This window comes from Sciurus carolinensis, chromosome 17 (genome assembly GCF_902686445.1).
Source record: "Sciurus carolinensis chromosome 17, mSciCar1.2, whole genome shotgun sequence".
NCBI lineage: Eukaryota > Metazoa > Chordata > Mammalia > Rodentia > Sciuridae > Sciurus > Sciurus carolinensis.
In genome coordinates, this window is record NC_062229.1 from 26,663,739 (window position 1) to 26,684,618 (window position 20,880).

The following is a 20,880-nucleotide window of genomic DNA, read 5'->3' on the forward strand; positions in this document are numbered from 1 at the left end:
TTAGTGTGCTTACTGACTGTCACTGGGATTAGTCCTTCCTCTTACGTGAAGTATAATAATTCCTAGGGAATATAGATGTGTCCTCTACCTCCTATGTAAGTCCTAAAAACACTTAGAAATTGTGTTGTAACCCATACACCACAGGGACCAAATAAATACTTTTTACTGACCAAGTTATAGCTCAAGGAATTTAAAAAACTACCCAATCAAGCCCATTGACTTTTATATCATCCTTAATATTATTTCCTACAAATAGGAACAGAGAATGAACATTTGAACAATAGTACAGAGAAATGATGGCAAGAGCTAAGGGGCCATATCTGTCTCTTTGATTTAGTGTGCCATATGCCCTATCATGACGATGGCAACTGTCCCGTGATGTGGTGGCGTCTTCATAAAGGCGATCTCATCTGTGCCCCACTCAAACCTGTTGCTAAGGCACACTCCAGGAGTCGTGCTTCTAGTGGTGGTAATGGATGTGTCTTTGCAGTTCAGATAAGAAGAGTTAGCAATGTGGCAGTGAACTGGACAAGACTAATTTTGAGTTTGGAGCCATAACCATTTAGCTCTCAGCCATAGGGATACTTTTGAGCCAAATGCAAGTGCCACCAGCAGGAGACTTTGTCTGCATTGCCAATCAGGCCATCCAAATAATCCTGTAACCAATGAGTTAGAACAGAGACCTCAGCTATCAATTAAATCTGTAAATCAATTATACACGTGGGTGATTCAAACATAAGAATATCCAATCTACTCTTTTTGTTCTGTATCACTTATCCTGAAGTTTAAATCAGAAAGATTATTTTTCATCCTCATTGGAAACTTGGAAACCAACTTGGCCCTAGTCATGTAAACAACAGATAAAAAATGTCAGACCAAAGTCAAATAAAAACAAAAACAAAAACTAATTAACGCTTTTAACCATAAATCTCCCAGTATATTAGGAAACTAAGAATGATCTCCATATTTAGGCCAATGAGTTTTATTTTAAAATAAACTAAAAAGACTTCTGGCTTCCAGTCCAACATGAAAAGAATTTAGAAGGCATCGTTCTGTCTTAACAAGTAAGTAGCTAAACAACTGAAAAAAATGATAACTTTTCTCAAATCCTTCCGAAAAATGTGGTCACAGGGCAAATTGCTTCCCCAATAATTGGTTCTGTGAAAAGATCAATAAAACCAGTAAGCCTCTTGCCAGACTAAGAAACAAAAAGAAGAAGACAAAGATGACTAATATCAGACATGAAAGGGGACATCAATATAAATCCCATGAACATTAAAAGGATAATAAAGGAATACTATGAACGCTCTATACCCACAATTTTGATAATTTGACTGAAATAGACTAATCCCTTGAAAAAAACTGCCAAAATTCACAAAAGAAGAAATAGTTTGAATATACCTAAATTTATTAAAATTTATTGAGTCAGTAATTAATACCCTTCTGAAACAGAAAGCACCAGACCTTAGATGGGTTCACAGGTGAACTCTCCCAGACATTTAAGAGATTATATCAGTTCTCTACAATCTCTTCCAAAAGATAGAAACAGAGGAAATACTCTTAACTTTGTCTATAAGACCAGCATTACCCCAATATCAAAACCAAACAAAGACATTATAAGAAAAAAATGTACATCAGTATCACTCATAAACATATGTGCAAAAACTCACAAAATTTAGCCAATTGAATTCCATGATATATAAAAAGAATTTTGCACCATGACCAGAAGGGATTTATCCCAAGTATGATGGCTTGTTGAGCATATATAAAAATAAATTAGGTGCTGGGGCTTGGCTTGGTGGCAGAGCACTTGCCTAGCATGTGTGGGGCATTGGGTTTGATCCTTATCACCACATAAAAATGAAACAAAATAAGGTCATGCTGTCCATCTATTACTACAAAAAAAATTTTTAAAAAAACCTAGTAATATAATCTACCACATTAACAGACTTAAGAAGAAAAATCACATGATCATATCAATAGGTGTAGAAAAAGCATTTGACAAAAATCCACCACTTATTCATAATTTTTAAAACTCAAAAAACTAGGAATAAAGGGGAAGGTCTTCATCATGTCAAAAAAGACATCTACAGAGCTGGGGTTGTGGCTCAGTGGTAGAGCACTTATCTAGCATGTGTGAGGCACTGGGTTTAATTCTCAGCATCACATATAAAGAAATAAATAAAGGTTCATCAACAACTGAGATAATTTAAAAAAAAAAATCTACATAAAACCTACAGATCCAGGCTGGGGTTGTGGCTTAGTGGTAGAGTGCATGCCTAGCTATGTGTGAGGCACTGGGTTTGATCCTCAGTACCATAAAAAAAATAAAATAAAATAAAGGCATTGTACCCATTTACAACTAAAATAAATATTTTTTAAAAAACCTACAGATTCTGTCATAATGATTAGAAACTCAAAGCTTTTCCATTAATATTGGTAATAAGACAACAGTGTCTCACCATTCCTTTCTGACATTGTATGGAGTACCTAGCTAATACAGTAAGACAAGAAAAGGAAATAGTAACTATACTGATTGGAAAGAAAGAAATGAAACTGACTTTGTTTGCAGATTTCTATGTAGAAAAAAATTAAAGAATCAATAACAAAATCAACAAAAAATTCCTAGAACTAAGCAGTTATACCAGGTTAGTATACAAGAGTCAATTGCTTTCCTATATGCCAGCAATGAACAAACAGAATTTAAAAATTAAAAACAAATTACCATTTCCATTAGCACTCCCCCCAGATTAAATACTTAGATACAAATCTGACAAATTATGTGTATGACCTACATGAGGAAAACTACAAAACTCTAATAAAGTATGTCAACAAATAACTAAATAAATGGAGAGATAGTCCATGCTCATAGACAAGAAGACTCAGTATTATCAAAATGTCAATTTTTCCTAACTTAATCGGTAGTCAATACAACAATCAAAATTCTAGTAAGTCATTTTGTGAATATCAACAAATAGATTCTAAAGCTTTTATGGAGAGGTAAAGGGACCCAGAGAGTCAATTCAATATTGAAGGAAAAGAACAGAGTTGGAGGACTGACTCTACCTGAATTCAAGACTTACTATGAAAGAAGTATAAGATAGTATGCCATTGAGAAAAATAGATCAATGGAATTCTGTTAGAGGGATCAGAAGTAAACTCATATAAATATAGTCAACTAGTCTTTAACAAAAGAGAAAGGGAAAATACAATAGAGAGAAGATAGCTTTTTCAAGAAATGGTGCAGGAGCAACAGGATATCCCCAAGTCAAGAAACAAACAAACAAACCTAGACACAGATCTTACACCTTTCACAAAAATTAACTCAAAATGAATTGTAGACCTAGATATGAAACACAAAATTATAAAACTCTTGGAAAATAGCCAAAAACCTAGATGACCTTGTGTTTGGCAATGACAATTAGATACAACACCAAATGCACAATCTATGAAAGAAATAATTGATAAGCTAAACTTCATTAAAATCTAAAACCTCACCTTCTCTCCCTCCAAATAGGAACTATGAGTGGCAATGGGTGTGTTAATTAATTTGTGATAATCATTATAGAGTTATATGTATATGTAATCATCACATTGTATACCTTGATTACATATAATTTTGCCAATTAAATATTTAAATTTTTAAAAAAGATTAGTAGATAATATCACTAACCATCTTTCCTGAGTTTCTCTGTGGACTAAGTACCATATTGGGCTCTCTATAATCACATTCTTCCAAAACCTGGAGAGATTAACAAGACCTGTTTTGTAATTCAGGACTGCCTGATTTCTGTTTAGAAAATGAGGGAATGTGAAGCCCAAAAGTCACATGAATAGTAATTGCTGGATTTGGGGTTTAGAATCAGGTTTTTCATCCTCATGTTTCTTCCCTTCCATAGGATCCACTACATTTGGGATTCCAATCATAGTAATATCACAGGTGAAATGTGTGATTTTGTATTAAAATATATTTGGGGAAACTAAAAGTACATGCACACACACAGGTGTACCTCCTTTGGAATAGAGAATGAAAGTAATTGAATTTTTAGCATTTTTTAAAAATAAAATTTCTACAATAAATAAGTCAAAGTTTCTGCTCTGCAAAACATAGTATCAAGAGAATAAGAAAACAAGAAAAATATTTGCAAAAGATGTAATTCCAAACATACACATGCACACAAACTCCAACCCCTCTTAAACCTCAATAAGAAAGAAAATAAACAACCCAAGTTAAAAATGGGCAAAAGATATTAGCAGATACCTCACCAAAGAAGACATGCAGATGGTAAGTAAGCTCTTGAAAAGATATCCAATGTCATGTCATTAAGGCATTTCAAATTAAAATAAGATCCTACTGTGAACTTACTGGAATGGTTAAAATCCAAAACACTGATATCGACAAGTCCTAGTGGAGATATGGAGCAACAGGAACTGTCATTCTTTGCCAGTGGGGATACAAAATGGTACAGTAACTTTGGAAGACAATTTGATAGTGTCTTGCAAAGTTAAGCATACTCTTCTCTACAATCCAGCAAGCATACTTCTTGGTATTTACCCAAATTAATGCAAAACATGTTCACATAAAAACTTGCACATGGATGTTTATAGCAGCCTTATTCTTGATTTTCAAAACTAGAAGCAGCTAAGATGTCTTTACATATGTGAATGGTTAAACTGTGGTATATCCAGACAATTGAATATTATTCAGCAATAAATGAAATGAGCTATGGGACCATGAAAACATATGGAGGAAACTTAATTGCATATAACTAAGTGAAAGAAGCCAATCTGAAAAGACCATAAACTTCATGGTTCCAACTATGTGACATTCTGGCAAAAGTCAAACTATCAAAATAGTGAAAAGATCTGCAGTTGTGAGAGGTTACAGGAGAGGGAGAGATGAACAGGCAGAACAAGAGAATTTATAAGGTGGCAAAACTATTCTGTATGATTCTGCAATGATAGATACATGTTGTTAAGCTTAGTCAAAATCCATAGAATGTACAAGACTAAGACCTTAATGTAAACTATGGACTTTGGATAAGGATGTGTCAGTGTGGGTTCATTGCTATAGAAAACATACCAGTGTGATGCAAGATACCAGTGGTGGGGGAGTTGTGCATGTGTGGGGACAGGAGGTATTCGGGAACTCACTGAACTTACCACTCAGTGTTGCTGTAGACTCAAAATTTCTGTAAAAATAGTTTATTAATTAAAGGCTAACAATATTTGCTCTATGGTTGTGCTATGGTTTGAACGTCTCCAAAATTCATGTTGAAATTTTATCTCTGGTGCAGTGGTATTAAGAGATAGGGCCTTAAAAATGTAACTAGATCATGAGGTGGAATGGGATTGGTGCCTTTATAAAAGGCTCAAAGGAGTCTCTTTGTCCCTTTTTCCCCCTTCTGTTATGTGAGGGTGCAGCAAGGTGCCACCTCAGAAGCAGAAAGCAGCCCTCATCAGACATGGAATCTGCTGGCACCCAGACCTTGATTTTCTAACTTTCAGAACTGTGAAAAATAAATTTCTAGTATTTATTAATTACCCAGCCTGAAATATTTTGTTATACCAGCAAGCATGGACTAAGAAAGGTAGTGTGTGTGTGTGTGTGTGTGTGTCTCTCTCTCTCTCTCTCTCTCTCTCTCTCTCTCTCTCTATATATATATATATATATATATATATATAAGTATATATGTATGCATGTATATATGTATATATTTAAAATATATATATTTTTAAATACATATTTATATATCAATCATACACATGAGTGATAAATATAGTGATATTTCTGTCTTCTTTCTTTTCTTGAAAATAGTCAGTGTGATTTAATCATCTTTATTTGTCTGAAGACAAATGAAAAGGAAGCAATTATCACTCTGAATAAAATACATAGAATACTGACTAAAATCCAAAACAAGAAATAATTAGGTCACTTTAATGAATTTTTAACAACTTACAGAAAAGTAATTACGGGGTTTAGTTAACAATTCAATTCTCCAGATCCAGAATGAACTGTTTCATACTCTGGGTAACTGTAGTTCTTAATATTTTCCAATCATTTGAATCATCACTGCAAGTTAGCTTTTATTCAAGTGGAAGAATTTTTTCTCTTGGGAGAAAGAAACAAAGGGACATTAGATACTCCCTTTTGAATTATTCTTTAGAATTTGAAATACGGTTTTAATTCTAAAACCAATGTTTGCATTTTGAATAGCATACAAATATTTAGGATACATATATATAGCATACATATATTTAGGAATAGATTAAAATTCCTAAATATATGACTTAAATATTACACTAAATTTAAATGTTCCTTCACATGTAGATGACTTAAAATTATATTAATATCATTTTGTCATCTGTGTACACTGTTGCTTCTTTGGAGTTATTAGAACAAAAATATATTGGGACTGGGGATATAGCTCAGGGTAAAGTACTTGCCTAGCATGGGAGAGGCCCTGGGTTTGATTCTCAACACTGCAAAAACAAAAATGTACTGGAAACATAAATCGGTCAAGCAACCAATCAATTAATATAGAACACTGAGATGACCTTTTTATAATTGCCTAAACATCCTCAAGTTGGGCAATGTAAAACTAAACATTTCAGACAACCATCAGTCTTCCATGTTGTATATGATGAGAGCACCACCCAACTTTATTAATAAATGATGATTTGAATAACATTACTTTCACACTAGTTAATTGAATTCTCAGAGTTGAAGCTATGGTCAACCAGTAAATCCTGAGTGTTTTACTAGTTACTCACACTATTCTTGAGCAGAAGCAGTTATGTTTTTATAGAATTCTTGACAGAGAGGGGAAGGTCAATGAAAAGGAGTCATAGACCCATAAATGAAGAGAAGCTTACTGAACTCTGCAATAAGTTACCTTAAAAATCGCCATGCTGGATGACCAAGATTTTTTGAAGGACGGAAGGAAAGGTGGAAGGAAGGAAATTGCCCTTCACCCTCATTTAAAATTTTTAAATTAAAATACATATAGAACATTACACTGCACATAAATATCCAGTGAAATCCTTTATTGTAAAGTGAACATTTATGTAACCACATAAATTAACCACAGATAAATAAAACCACAGATCACAAAATGGACCATTCTAGGGTCCAAAACCTCCTGATACCCCTTTTCACTCACTACTCATCAAAGATAACACCTTTCTTAACTTTTAATACCATAGTTTAGTTTTGCCTAGTATTGAACGTTACACAAGCAGACCATGAAGAATGTAAGCTTTGGTGTCTGGCTTCCTTCATATAATATTCATCCTTTTGAATGCAGTGTCCTAGATGTTCAGGCATTGCTGTAGAATATCCCATTATCCAAAGATACCACAGTGAATTTGTCCATGCTACTGCTCATTCTTCAATGACTTGCTCTGTGACCTTTGATCTGTTTGAATAGTTTTTTTATATAAGCTTATGAGTCTCCTTGTGCTTTGATGACCTAGCCATTCCCATGAGCTTTAAAATAAGATTCTGGGAGTATAGTTCAGTGGTAGAGTATTTGCCTACCATGTGTAAGACCTTGGGTTTGATGGTTAGCACTGCAAAAAAATCAAAAACAAAACCAAAACTCTCCCTTTATTTAAGATATTAGTTTTGATAGTTCAATTTTTCTATGTGTTAGTCAGCTTCTGTTACTATAACAAATACTTGATATAATCAGCTTATAAAGAGGAAAGGTTTATTTTGCTCTCTTTTGGGAATTTCAGTCTATGGTATCTTGGTTCCATGACTTTTGGGCCTGTGGTTACACAGTAAATCATGGCAGAGAGTGCATGACTGAGTAAAAACCACTCACCTCATGACCAGAAACAGAAGAGGAAGGAAAAGGAAGAGTCCCATTTTTCTTTTCAAGGGGATTCCCCAGTGACTGGAAGTCCATCCCCTGGATCCTGCCTCTTAAAGATTCTACCACTTCCCACTAGTGTCAAGCTGGGGCTAAGCCTTTAATACATGGACCTTTGGGGGACATTTCATGTCCAAACTATAGCACGTTATAGAGGCAATTTTAAGATAAATATTTCCAATATAATTTGTAGTATTAAAGTTATTTCAAATTTTCCCAAAGCCTGTTTAAATAGATGTTGTATGTTCTTATGATGGGTTTTACCTGCTGGATAGGGGATTAGCAGGAAAAAGAAAAAGAATAAAATCCAAGTTTAATGTACATACAAAATACTTTTTTATAACCCTAGAAGGAAACATCAAGCCACCTAGATTCAATACACATCTTATAGGAATGAACTAAGAACTTTATATTTTTCTGAGATCTTTTACAACTTCCAACATAATAAATAAAAGCATAACCATAGTTTCTTTCAAAGATGGAATTGGTGAGGCGTGGAAGTTCTCTGTATCAGTTCAGCTCTTTGACTTCAAACTATTTAAACTCTCTCTGGTCATCTTAAGCAAACTGAACATACCCCAAAAGATATGAGGGGTGACAGAACGAACGGGAGGCTGGATAGTGGGGCCAGAACAGGTACCATCCTGAGACCAAGAACGTCAGACCCTCAGAAGACATCTCACAGCAGGAAGATGGGCAGGGGCCACCATTCAGATGGAATCAAACTAATCTCCAGTCTCTTTATTCCTCAAGATTCACATTTCAAAGAGGGAGCAGAGTTGTTTTGGGTTGGGTCACCTGCTTTTCCCTGAGCTTGCAGAGGGGCTGATGGAAGGAGGAGAACTTCAGTGGCAGTTCCAGAAGACACTATCCAGTGATTTAAAGACAGAACTAATAAAGGGAAAGATAGGCAAGGGAAATGAATGCAAAGGAAGCCCCAAACCAATGATGTTGACTGCATCCTTAACAACATGACCTTCATTTTGGATCTGACATGGGCTGATGGAAATGGAAGCTGCAGCTTTATATAGGTAGTTTGGGAAATGCACAATCTATGTCATCATTGCCCCTGCCTTCTTCAGACTTATGGACTGTTGAGAGCATTACTATTTCCTGACTGTATTCCAGAGCATCTCTGTCCTGATTAAAAAACAGAAAACAAAATTTAAAAAAAGAAAGAAAGAAAGAAAGAAAGAAAGAAAGAACATGCAAGAAGCTGATGGAGTTCCTTGGAGAAGAAACTATGGAGAAGGAAACTTTAATGATTATTGCCACTCTCCTTCAATTAAGTTGCATCTAACCACTGGAATTGAAAGACTCAATTATTTTTGGATGAAGAGTATATTCTAAGGTTTTTATTCATAAAAATTTCTGGTAAAAAAAATGGAAAGTAAGGTTTAGCATTACCTGGTAGAGTAAAAAACCACTTTTTAAAAAAAATTGGGATCATTATGTAACATTAAAAAATCCATCTTTTCTTACTGTGTATACATGATTGTTAGAAATTTTTCTACTTTAAATAGAAAGTTGCAGAGTCTGTGATCCCTTTGCTTCTTGGAATTAATTCGAAATGTGTATTTTGCTTCCTGCAAAAAATAGAAAACCAAGATTTGTAAACATACAGACATAAAGAAGAAAGTCCCAGGGCTGTGGCCCATGCAGTGAAGTCAGAGGTGGCGCCAGGCTTTTGCCAGCCCAGTGTGCTGGTTATAACAGGCATCTATTCTGATTGTCGCTGCCTCTTCTGACCGTCACTCCTACTTGTGGGAATCCGTTGATCTTGACCACCTGTTCTCCCAGCCCATCTTCTGGCTCTGTCATAGTTAGAGGCAGGGGAAGGGAAGAGCAGAAAGAAAAAGACAAAGATCTTTTCACCTGGCTGGTGTCATTTGTGCTTGCGGACCTCTCTTGACTGATTCTGGCTGCCTGTCATGCCTTCCATTGTGGCAAGTATCTAATCGTGACTCTTTCCTGAGAAGCATAGTTTTCTGGAGACCTCAATCCAGGGTCCTCCATGACACAATTTCTTGATGTAATATTAACTTTTGGTTAAAGTTAGTGCAAATAAAGATATAATTCTTTTACACACTCAATCTCACCTACTCTTTGAAATTTCTCCCCATTCATAGTGTCTGCTTGAGGGGCTGGGGAGATAGCTCAGTTGGTAGAGTGTTTGCCTTGCAAGCACAAGGCCCTGGGTTCAATCTCCAGCACCACAAAAAAAAAAAAAAAAAAAAAAAAAAAAAAAAAAAAAAAAAAAAACATAGTGTCTGCTTGAAATGTCCAAGAGTGAGACATTTGAAATGTCCTTATTACTTCTGACACACTTTCAGCCCCAGAGAAGTAGAATCAGAAGAAAGACAGGAAGCAGTGTTGCACCAGCCAGCTCTAGTCTGGGCTGTGGGAGGGAAGAAGTGATTTGAATCAGATATGACATTAAATTTTGACCTGGATTGGACTAAGTGATAATCACTAAAAGGCACTGGTCCAAAATACGATAGGCTCTGGATGTTACTGAGGGCCGGACAAGGAAAATTGAACACAGAATTGTTGAAGGAGTGATTGAAAATTTAAAAAAAAAAAAAGTGTTTTCCATGTTTACAACTCTGTGGGTTGACTTCAATAACCTGTTTGCACAAAGCTGAATAAAAAGAAAATTCTGTTCTTAAGGAATTCGTCATCTCACCTTCACCCAAGTGACTTTGCCAAGGCTGCCCCATTCACCCCTGTGTTAATTTCTCTGCTGGATAAGGAAAAAAATAAAACCCATCATCTTTTCTTAAGACATTTTATTTCTATCTTCCACAGAATTTTTGAAATAAATCACAAATCTGCCACATGTACCACATGAACAGTGCCCCTTTCAATATGGTACAAACTGTACTTGCACTGCAAAATTAAACACATCAGCTGTTCGTAGAGGATGCTTTTAAAGTTTCCTGGTATGTCTTCTGGCATAAACTTATATATCATTTTGTCTTATTCATTTAATCATTTCGTATAGGGTTTTCTTCTGCACAAGATTATAAGCCCTGTAAAAGTAAGGACAACATAGGACACACAGCAGACACTTATTAATGATTTGTAGACGTGGATTGGGCAGAAACTGAATAAAAAATTTTTGAAAGCTGTTATGAATGGTGTTTTTAACCTAAACTTCATTCAAATTTCTCATCCATCATTTCACCTAATTTTACTGTCCTCCCCAGAACACACTTTAAAAACAGCTTTTGTACAAGTAACAGCACATTAATTGAAAGGAGCATATGCTTGCTGGCACATCAGAGAGACAAAAATAAATGATGTGATGAGCTCTTTATTATTCATTCTATCAAAAGGTGCTGCCTCAAGGAGGATGCTATTGTGCTCCTTGTGAAAGGAAATTAACACAGGTATTTGCTATTATAAATGTAACTTCCATGAGTGTGTTTGAGGCTGTTGACTTCTTTCAAAGACAGTAAATTGCTCATTTGTTACATTAATGCTAATACCATGCACAACTTACATTGGAAATAAAAGAAGCTGAATTAACACAGTCAGAGCACAGCAGCTGGTTTAAGACAATTATTGAGGGATATGGGGAAATGCTCAAAACCCTAAAACCTGGAAAGTAATGATCCAATACTTTGATTTTTGCCTGTGTATTTTTCCCTAAGCCTCATTTTAATCTCTACCCAGAAATTCTTTTGTGACAGAATGCCTTTTATTGAAGTTGTTTTTTAATTTTTTGCAAGATTATTCTTTATGGTTCACCCCCCCCATCAAGTTACTGTGTGTTGTCTTTTAAAGTTTGATTTCCTCTTGCTTCTTTTTCTAACCACCCCAAAAAGACTCCAAACTTGAGATATTTAATTACTTTGTTCCATGGTTTTCCTCATTTTTTCAGAGCATTTTCCTTTCAACTACCTGCTATTTTTCTTATCTTGTATCCTTAAATCCTTTTACCACCTGAGATATTTCTAAAACTGAATAGGACATTTTACCCAGGTTCTATTGTATTTGATAAAGTCAACATCCTCTCACCACTTAACTCCACTATTCTTGTGACAGTGTCAGCCCCAGGAAGATATGCATCTATATGGGTGAGTCAGCTTTGTGTTACTGTAACAAAATACCTGAGATACCAACTTCAAAAGAGGAAATATTTGGGGTTACAGTTTCAGAAGCTTCCATTCATGGTCAGTTGGCCTGTTGCTTTTGGGCCTGGGGTGAGGAAGTACATCATGGTGGGAGCGTGTGGCAGGGGAACCTGCTTACTTCATGTCAGCCAGAAGCAAAGAGAGAGACAGGAAGTGGGTGAGGTACCGATATTCCCTTCCAGGGCAAGCCCCTGATGATCTAACCTTTTCCCACAAAGCCCCATCTCATAAATGTTCCATCATCTTCTAATAGTACCAACCAGAGGATCAAATCTTTGACACACAGGCCTTTGGGAGATATTCCAGATTCAAACCATGGAAGATTTTGATTGGGGACATTTCATATAAATCGAATAATACAATATGTGGCCTTTTGTGTCTAGCTTCTTTCACTTAGAATTTATCTATGATAGATATTTAATTTTCATTCTTTTGCAATGCTGGGGATCAAACCCAGGGCCTCATGCGTGCTAGGCAAGTGCTCTACCACTGAGCTACATCCCCAGCCCTAATCTATATAATATTGATTATTTATCAATACTTGATTCCTTTTTATGGCCAAGTAATATTCCACTGCATGACCACATCAATTTTTATTTGTTTGTTTATCAGTTATTAGTGGACATTTGGATTGTTGGATGTAAACATATGCTTTTGGTTCCCTTGGGTATGTACCAAGGAGTGGAATTTCTGGACATTCTATGTTGAACATTTTGGAAAAGAGCAAAAACTTTTTGCAAAGGAGGTAAAGGATTTTTTAAAGTAGTTTCTGAAGGATTATTGCTAATTCTTCTTTAAAGATTTGATAGCATTCTCCAGTGATGCCTTCTGGGTATGAAATTTTCTTTGTGGGAAATTTAAAAAGTTAATAATTTAGTTTCTTTACAAGTTATAGATATAATCAGTTTTAATGTCTTCTTAGGTTAGTTTTCATCCTTCTAGTAATTTTTCCATTTCATTTACATTATCAAAAATTTTGCCACATGATTGTTTATAATATTCCCTATTGTTGTTTATTTTTAAAAGACCCCTCTTTCATTACTGAGGTAGTTTGAATCCTCTCTTTCTCTCTTGGTCATTCTAGTTAATGTTTGTCAATTTTGTTTATATTTTCAAAGAACTAACTTTTGCTTTCTTTTTTAATTCTGTATTTTTTCTCTATTCTGTTTCATATTTTTCTACTAAAAATAGTTATTATTTATTTCCTTCTGTTTACTTTTGGTATAGTTTGTTCATCTATTTCTAATGTCTTAAGGAAGAAAGTTAAATTACTGATAGAAGATCTTTCTTCTTTTTTCATATAGGCATCTACAACTATGAATTTCAGTCTAAGCATTTATTCCATAAATTTTGCTATTTAGTATGTTTTGTTTAAATTCATGTCAAGAAATTTCCAATTTCCCTTGAGATTTTTTTTCTTTTATGCATTGGTTATTTAGGAGTATGTTGCTTCATTTCTACACATTTGAGAATTTACCAAATTTTCTTCTATTATTGAGTTCTAGTTTCATTCATTGTTGTCAGAGAATGTTTTAAATTATTTTAAATATATAAATATATTTCATTTTATGACCTGAAACAAAGTAAATGTTGGAAAATGTTCTAATCACACATAGAAAGCATGCATTGCTATTATTGGTTGGAATGTTCATTTGATATTCACTGGGTCTCTTTGGTTTACAGTGCTGCTCAGTTCTTCTATTTCCTTGTAGCTCTTCTAATTATACTATTATTGCATTATGCTAAAAGTGGGTATTAAAGTCTCTAAGTATTATCATTGAATTCTGTCTCTCCCCCCCACCACCAATTCTGCATGTTGTAGCTCCAGGGTTAACTGCATGTATTTTTATAATTGATATATTGTCCTGAGAGTTCAAACCTTTTCATTGTAATATGTCCTCCTTTTTAACTAGTAACAATTTTTTTATTAAAATTTATTGTCCGATATTGATATAGCCTCTCCAACTCCCTTTGGGTAGTTTTTGCATGGTATTTACTTTTCCATCCTTTAAAAACCTAGCTGTGTATTTGAATTTAGTTGACTGTTGATTTTCAAGACTACCATGGAGTTAGGGAAGGGGGCATGGGATTAGGGCAGATAAAAATTACACAAGTCTCACTTATTGCAATTCAACTGTTTTTTCTAAAATAAGCACTCTCTAGATGGCTACAAGCCTTTAATTAGTTTCCAGAGTTTGATTTTAACAGTTTTTGCCAGTGAGTCATTGTTTTTATGGGGGGAGAGATTTTTCAGAGATCTCTTCCTCATCGTTTCTGGAGACAGAACAGATTTTGCCTTCTTTTCTTCCCCCTTTTCCCCTTCCTTCCCTTACTTTCCCTCTCTTTTCCTTTTCTTTCTTTCTTTCTTTCTTTCTTTTTTTTTCTTTTTTTGGATGGGGACTCACTGAGTTGCCCAGGCTGACCTGGCTTTGAACTCATGATTCTCTTATCAGAGTCCCAAATAGCTGGAACCAGAGGCATGCACTACCACACCAACTGGTTATGCATTGTTGTTCCTTAACTTTTCAGCCTGAGTCTCTACCCTTGAGGCAGTTCAGATGAGCTTAAACTCAAGGAAGACAAATATCTGGAGGTGGGAAACTTCATTTTTTGCCATTGGTCAGAGAGGAGGTGGCTCCGTTGAAGCAGGAACCAGGTAAGTTCATGCCTCAGTTCCAGTAGCTGTTGGCATGGTATAAATAACTGCTTTGAAGTTAACTTTACTCTTCTATAAAGTGGAGATAATGTTGTTTATGTCACAGATTGCTTTATGTGAGAATTAAATAAATGACCTCATATAAAAGGAGAAAGGTAGTGTAAACTGAAAAGGAAGTAACAAATATTTTTTTCTAATCTACTTGATGCAGAATAGGCACTAAGTAAATATGCATAGAATAAATAAATAGCCACAATAACTGACTCCTAATAGCACAAGAGCTAAGATCATAGGTTCTGGTCCTAGACGGTCTGAAATCAGATTCCACCTCTGTCACCAGTATCTGTGTGGTTGGGAGAATTCGTTACTCTTTCTACCATCTGCTTTCATTTTGCTCAATCACTGAGTGTGCTCTGATCTCCTACTCTTTCCCCTCCTGACTACTGTGGCCTAACCCAGGAGCTGTCCCGTGTTAGGTGTTTGAGGGAGGGTGAGACAGTTCTCCCCTATACACACTCAGTGAATTCACAGCATTCATTCAACAAGTGTCTTGAACATTGAGCTTCAAACTAGCTTTTCCCTCAACCCTAGGGAGCTCTGGCTGCTGCCCCTTAACTTACATGCAGCTACAGCGAGATACCTTGCTTAGTGTTTTCAGGCTAAATTTTATAGTTACGTAAATAAAATAAAAAAACTTTATTTGGTAGAGAGCCCAGAGGAGGGTAAGTTCCTGGGGACTTGGGCAGGTTAAGGGAAGACCCACCAGAGGAGATAGATTCAGCCTGGCTCTGAAAAGTAGATAGAGGCTGGTTCCCCAGAAAGAGGAAGGGTGTGACAATGAGGGGGACACAGCTGCCAAAGTGCAGAGAAGGATGAGGACCTTTAATGGTAGAAGCAGTGGCTAAGGCCACTGCTAAGCTAATCACTTTCATTAATACTCATCATTGTTGTTTATGCTAACCACTGTTGTTTATGCTAATCACTGTTATTTACGCTAATCACTGTTGTTGGTCATTAAAAAAAGTCACATGGAGATTTTCCAAAAAATACTCTTTATTTGAGAACATTGGAGCCCTGAAATGGGAATGGTAGAGGAATGCAATAGGAATAGGTGTGCTAGCGAATGATGGGCATATTCAAAGAGTTTGAGGCCAGGGGAAGTCTTAAAGGTCACAATGAGGAGGATTATATCAGATATTATGAAATGATAATCCTTGATCACATTGATTAAAGACAAGATTGGTATAAGTTCAAGATCGAGTTGCTGGGAAGATATCCTTCTGGAAGCATCTTTTGTGTAAGTTTGCAGTGGCCTCTGTGCAAACTTGCAATTCTGGCAGTCTTTTGTGATGATAACTATGATGCAATCATGTGTAAAATCCTTCCTTCATAGTCTCCCAGCTTTATTTGCTTTATTTTTTTATTTTTTGGTTGCAGGGAGCAGGTAGGGTTGCTAGGAATAACTCCATTTCGATTCTGGCAACTTTCACATTTCTTTCACACAGATCATATATTAAACTTGTTTAATCCATAGCTATGAATTCCGAGTTATTATTATCCCTACCTAACAAATAAAGAAACCAAGAGCCAGAAAAGTTCAGTCTATCTATGTTACACTGCTGATGAATAATTGCATCAGGATCCTAAACTCTGCAATCTGTTATCTTCCAGAGCCCAAGGGGATATAGCTCAAAAGTAATTGGCATTCAGCATTGAATTCTGGATAATCTCAGGTGATGATTATGTGTCAATGTCTCTGGGTTAAGGGATATCCAGAGAGCTGGTAAACATTATTTCTGGGTGTTTGTGGGAGGGTGTTTCTAGAAGTGGTTAACATTTGAATCAGGGGACACCATTGTGAGTGGGCATCATCCCATCTGTTGAGAGTCCAGATGTGGGGGAGGCAGAGGAAGGACAAATTCACTCTTCCTGAGCCAGGACATCCATCTTCTCCTGCCATTGGTCACCAGAGCTCGCAGTTCTCAAGCCTTCAGACTCTGGGGCTTACACCAGCATGCCTTTCTCTTCCCTGCCTCCCAACACATGGCACCAGCTTCCCCAGTTCTCCAGCTTGCAGACAGCAGCTTTTTACTCAGCTTCCATAATAAATTCCCTCTTATTTCTCTCTCTCTCTCTCTCTCTCCCTGTGATGTTGGTTCTGTTTCTCTGAAGAAACCTGTCTAATCTCTTGACTGGACCCACTGGTCAAAGGAATGACACTTGAATGGCAAAATGGCAGACATCAGCAGCTGGAAGGTGCAGAGGAACTGACTCCTGTGGGAAGACAGGGTTCCTTCCCTTTTCCCCACTGCTCAGGACCAGCCCTTACCTTCCAGACCTTGTACGCAGTCCCATGGGGTCAGGGGTGGGGCTCTGCACTACTTGAAAGGAAGGACATGTGTGCCTGGCACAAATTTCTCTTTCAGAACTAAACTGGAGGTAAATCCTCATATCGGTGCATGAAAAGAAAGGGGAGCTCTCTGACCTATCGAACTATGGTTTTGTGAACTGTATTCTTCAGGGGCGGGACACAGTTTCCTCTCTGAAAACCTCCCTGGAAGTTGGATTAGATGACTTCTAAGGCCCTTTCCACCATATCATTGCCATCTGAATCTTTCATTCAAAGAAAAACTAAGACTCTGTGTTACACCTGCTGTGAGATAAGGGTGGAAGAAGGGCAGGAAAGGTGCCAGGAGGAGCACTCTCTTTGCCTGCTGTCCCCTCCTCCCCCTGCACAAGATAGGAGACTAGGAAGAAGAAGTCCTTCTTAGAAGCACGGGAGATAGAACTCCTGGAACTGTTTCTTTTTACATTACATCATGGCGAAGCAATTAAAATTGACTTCAAACATCAATATTCACTAAAATAAAGTTGGTTATAACTTTGAACATGACTCAGCAGAAAAATAATGAATTTCCCATGGAAGCTTTCCACTGGTCAATTAAGCAACTTGTAACAGGCAGAGACACTTAGATAATTATAAATATGCTTAGGAAGTAGCACTAGGGGCTTAACTGTAAGTAGCAGAAATGGGTTTTTGGTTTTGGGGTTTTGTTTGTTTGTTTTACTTTACAAATATACCAGAGTCACACATGCATGTTTGACTTTAAAATAATCACTCCACAGGGAATACCTGCTCAAAAGAATCTAGAAATGCTTTTAATGGAATTGTCTTCAGAGACAGAAGATACTCTTTAATGTACTTTTGGAGAAGTTCAACCTTAAACCTTTGAAGATGTGCTTGATTTTTGAAATCACCACAAACTGACCAGAGCCTTGCATAATGAATAAGGAGGCTAATCAAGATGAATAATGAATTATCGAGAATCACTTTGGATTTTTAAGTGAGATGCAGCCTTGTTGCCTGATTTTGGCTTTGCCCTGTAGATTCTGTAGTCTGGAGTATTGTAGATTAGAACCATATCACGTACCTTTTGATGGATGGATCTGTTGGTATCTGTGAGGGCCTTGCAGAAGAAATACTGTGTGATCAAAGGACAAGAGGGCATACCTGAGAAAGGTTTAAGAGGGGCTATTTACGGAGGTGGGAAGGACAAGTAAAGGACACAGCAGGGTACCTAGGAGGCTGGCACCAATGGGAAGTTGTTCTACTTAACCTGAAAGGGCACAGAGGAAGAAGGGCCTGTCAGAACCCAGAAAGGGCTGACCCACGGAAAAGGCAGTTGTGGAGAACCCCTACCAAAATGATACCCAGCCTCTCTTCTCTCAGCCTCCAGTTTCCTGGTAGTGCCTCCCCAGGTGAACCCAACCAAAAGCCAGGGGCGCGAAACTATCAAGTGATGCGGTGCACAGAGGTCAGCCTCCTGGAACAGAACAGGCCAGAGCAGGCAGACCTTGAATCTGGAGAGGCTGGTGGGAGACAGCACACGTAGACCACCGTGTGCCCTGTTCCTCTCTTTTCCAAGTAGGGGAGAGAGCAGTCATCTCCATAGGACAGAGACTGTGTCTTTTCATTGATATCATTTCTCCTGAGGTGATTGCTGCTTTATTTCAAGTTAATGTCTAAAAATAAATCGCTATTCCTGTCTGAGAAAAAGTTGGGCTTTTTAATAAATGGTGTTGGGACAAATAGAAAACCATCTGGAAAAGGATGAAGGGAATCTACTCCTTGCTCTGAAATAATAGACCAGCAATCCAAACAGAAAATATGAAATCAAAGAAGCATTTCACAGGTGAATTTCTTTGCAACCTGAGAGTGAGGGAAGCCCTTCAAAAATCCAGGAACACAAATGAGAAATAACTGATAAACTTTACTACCTGAAGCAAATGAAATGTCTTAAGCAAAGTCAAAAGACAAATGGCAAATAAGGAAAGGACATTCGTGAATTATCTCACAGACAGGGCAAATACACAAAGTGCCCTTAAAAATAAAGAAGCCCAAACACTGAATAGAATTATAGGCAGAAGTCAGGAACAGATATAAATCTGAGAACAGAAAGAAAAATAAATAGAAATCTCTCCTAGCATATATGGAATGATGCTCAATTTCCCTGACAATAAGAGGAATACAAACTAGAATTCTCCAGGATACAAAAGTTTGATAACATCCACTATTAAGAGCAGAAGTGCAAAATGGAACAAACCTTATGGAAGGGGATTTGGCAAAATTACATATGCATTAATCTTTGACCTAGCAGCCTCATTGCTAGGAATCCACCTGAAAACACATCTCCACAAATAGCCAGTTATTTGCACAAAGTGATGTAACACAGCATTGTTTGTAGTAGCCAAAGATTAGAAACAACCTAAACACCCACCAACAGGCCAGGCAGCAAATAACCTACAGGACACACACAAATTGGAGACCAGGCAGTCATGAAAAGAAGAAAATGTCTGTGAACTAAAATAATCTCCAGGATACAGTTTTAGAGTTAAAGTGCTAGTATGCAGCAGTACATAGAATGTTCTATATTTTGTGTTTAAAGGGGGAAAAAAAGGGAGGAATAGGAATACATTTAGGTATTTGCTTATATTTGCAAAAAGAAGCAATAAAAATAGTTGCCTATAGGAGATGGAGGAAATGAAATGAAGGGGGAGGGTTGGAAGTGAAACTTCTGTGAGTTTGGTTACCTTTTGTACAGTTTTCAACATTGGCACCATGTAAATGTTTTTACATGTTCAACAAAATTAAAATAAAAAGATAAAAATAAAATCCTAAAATGGGAAACAAATTGGGACAAATGAGCCTAACTTTATTTCAAAAGTGGGAACAACAGCACCACAGAGAAAAGAATTATTTCAGTATTCTCATTATATACCCATAGTGGGATATGAACTAAGGATAAATAAAGAGAAAGAAATCCTAAACTTTACTCAGTTATTTATTGTTAATATAGTACTATAATTCTGAACTAGGAGAAAATAGATATGTAATTCTGAATTAGGAGAAAAGAATCGTTACCCTATTACAATTCAAGGTTTCAGTGTGAGAAAAGAGATACAAAACAAATATTAAATCGAAGTTAAAACGGGAAACTGTAAGGTTAAATTTGAATTGAGAAAACCTACATGAAACCATCTTTTTAAAGGGTATTTGATTTTCCTAGCTCTATTCACTGAAAGGACTTAGAAGCATACCTTAGTACTGAGTATGCCTTGCCCCCAGATTTTGATATCTAAGTACCACATTTCATGATATAGCTATCACCACCACATTAACGTATATTCATAAGCACTCTGTGCATACTAATCATGTGCCAAAGATGATTTGGTAATAAATGATTTTTAAGTATTACTGGCACAATTTTTTTAAAAAAGCTTCATGTAATGGTTGTACCCCACTTTTTTGCAAAAGAAATTGACATAAAATCTTTAACAATTATGCAGTGAGATACGATACCATTCCTTACTAGCAAGAAAAATGTCTTTTATTCTTAGAAGATGCATGCTGAAATAATTTAGGAATGAAATGGCACAAGTTTACAAATTATTTTCAAATGATTCTGCTGTGTGTGTGTGTGTGTGTGTGTGTGTGTGTGTGTGGATGTGGGTTAGTGGGCGGGCAGGAAGGAGCTAATTATTACGCCAAGAAATACCTTTTCCTGCACCTGACATGACCTTAAGCTGAAGAATCATCTTGAGCTGCCCACACTCCCTTGTCATCATGGCCTCCATTCTGAAGATAAAACCTAGAACACTCATGAAAAGTTATAAATGACTAAATTGTCTGTCCCTGAGACTCAGAAAT

The 20,880-nt window shown here is 36.5% G+C and overlaps 1 non-coding gene across 1 annotated transcript; it reads right to left on the bottom strand.

Annotated features, from left to right (window-relative positions):
* Nucleotides 1-12,448: 12,448 nt before the first annotated feature.
* Trnaa-agc (transfer RNA alanine (anticodon AGC)) lies at nucleotides 12,449-12,521 on the bottom strand. The gene has a single exon. It is a non-coding gene; the product is annotated as a tRNA-Ala (tRNA).
* Between the last annotated feature and the right edge of the window lie 8,359 nt (nucleotides 12,522-20,880).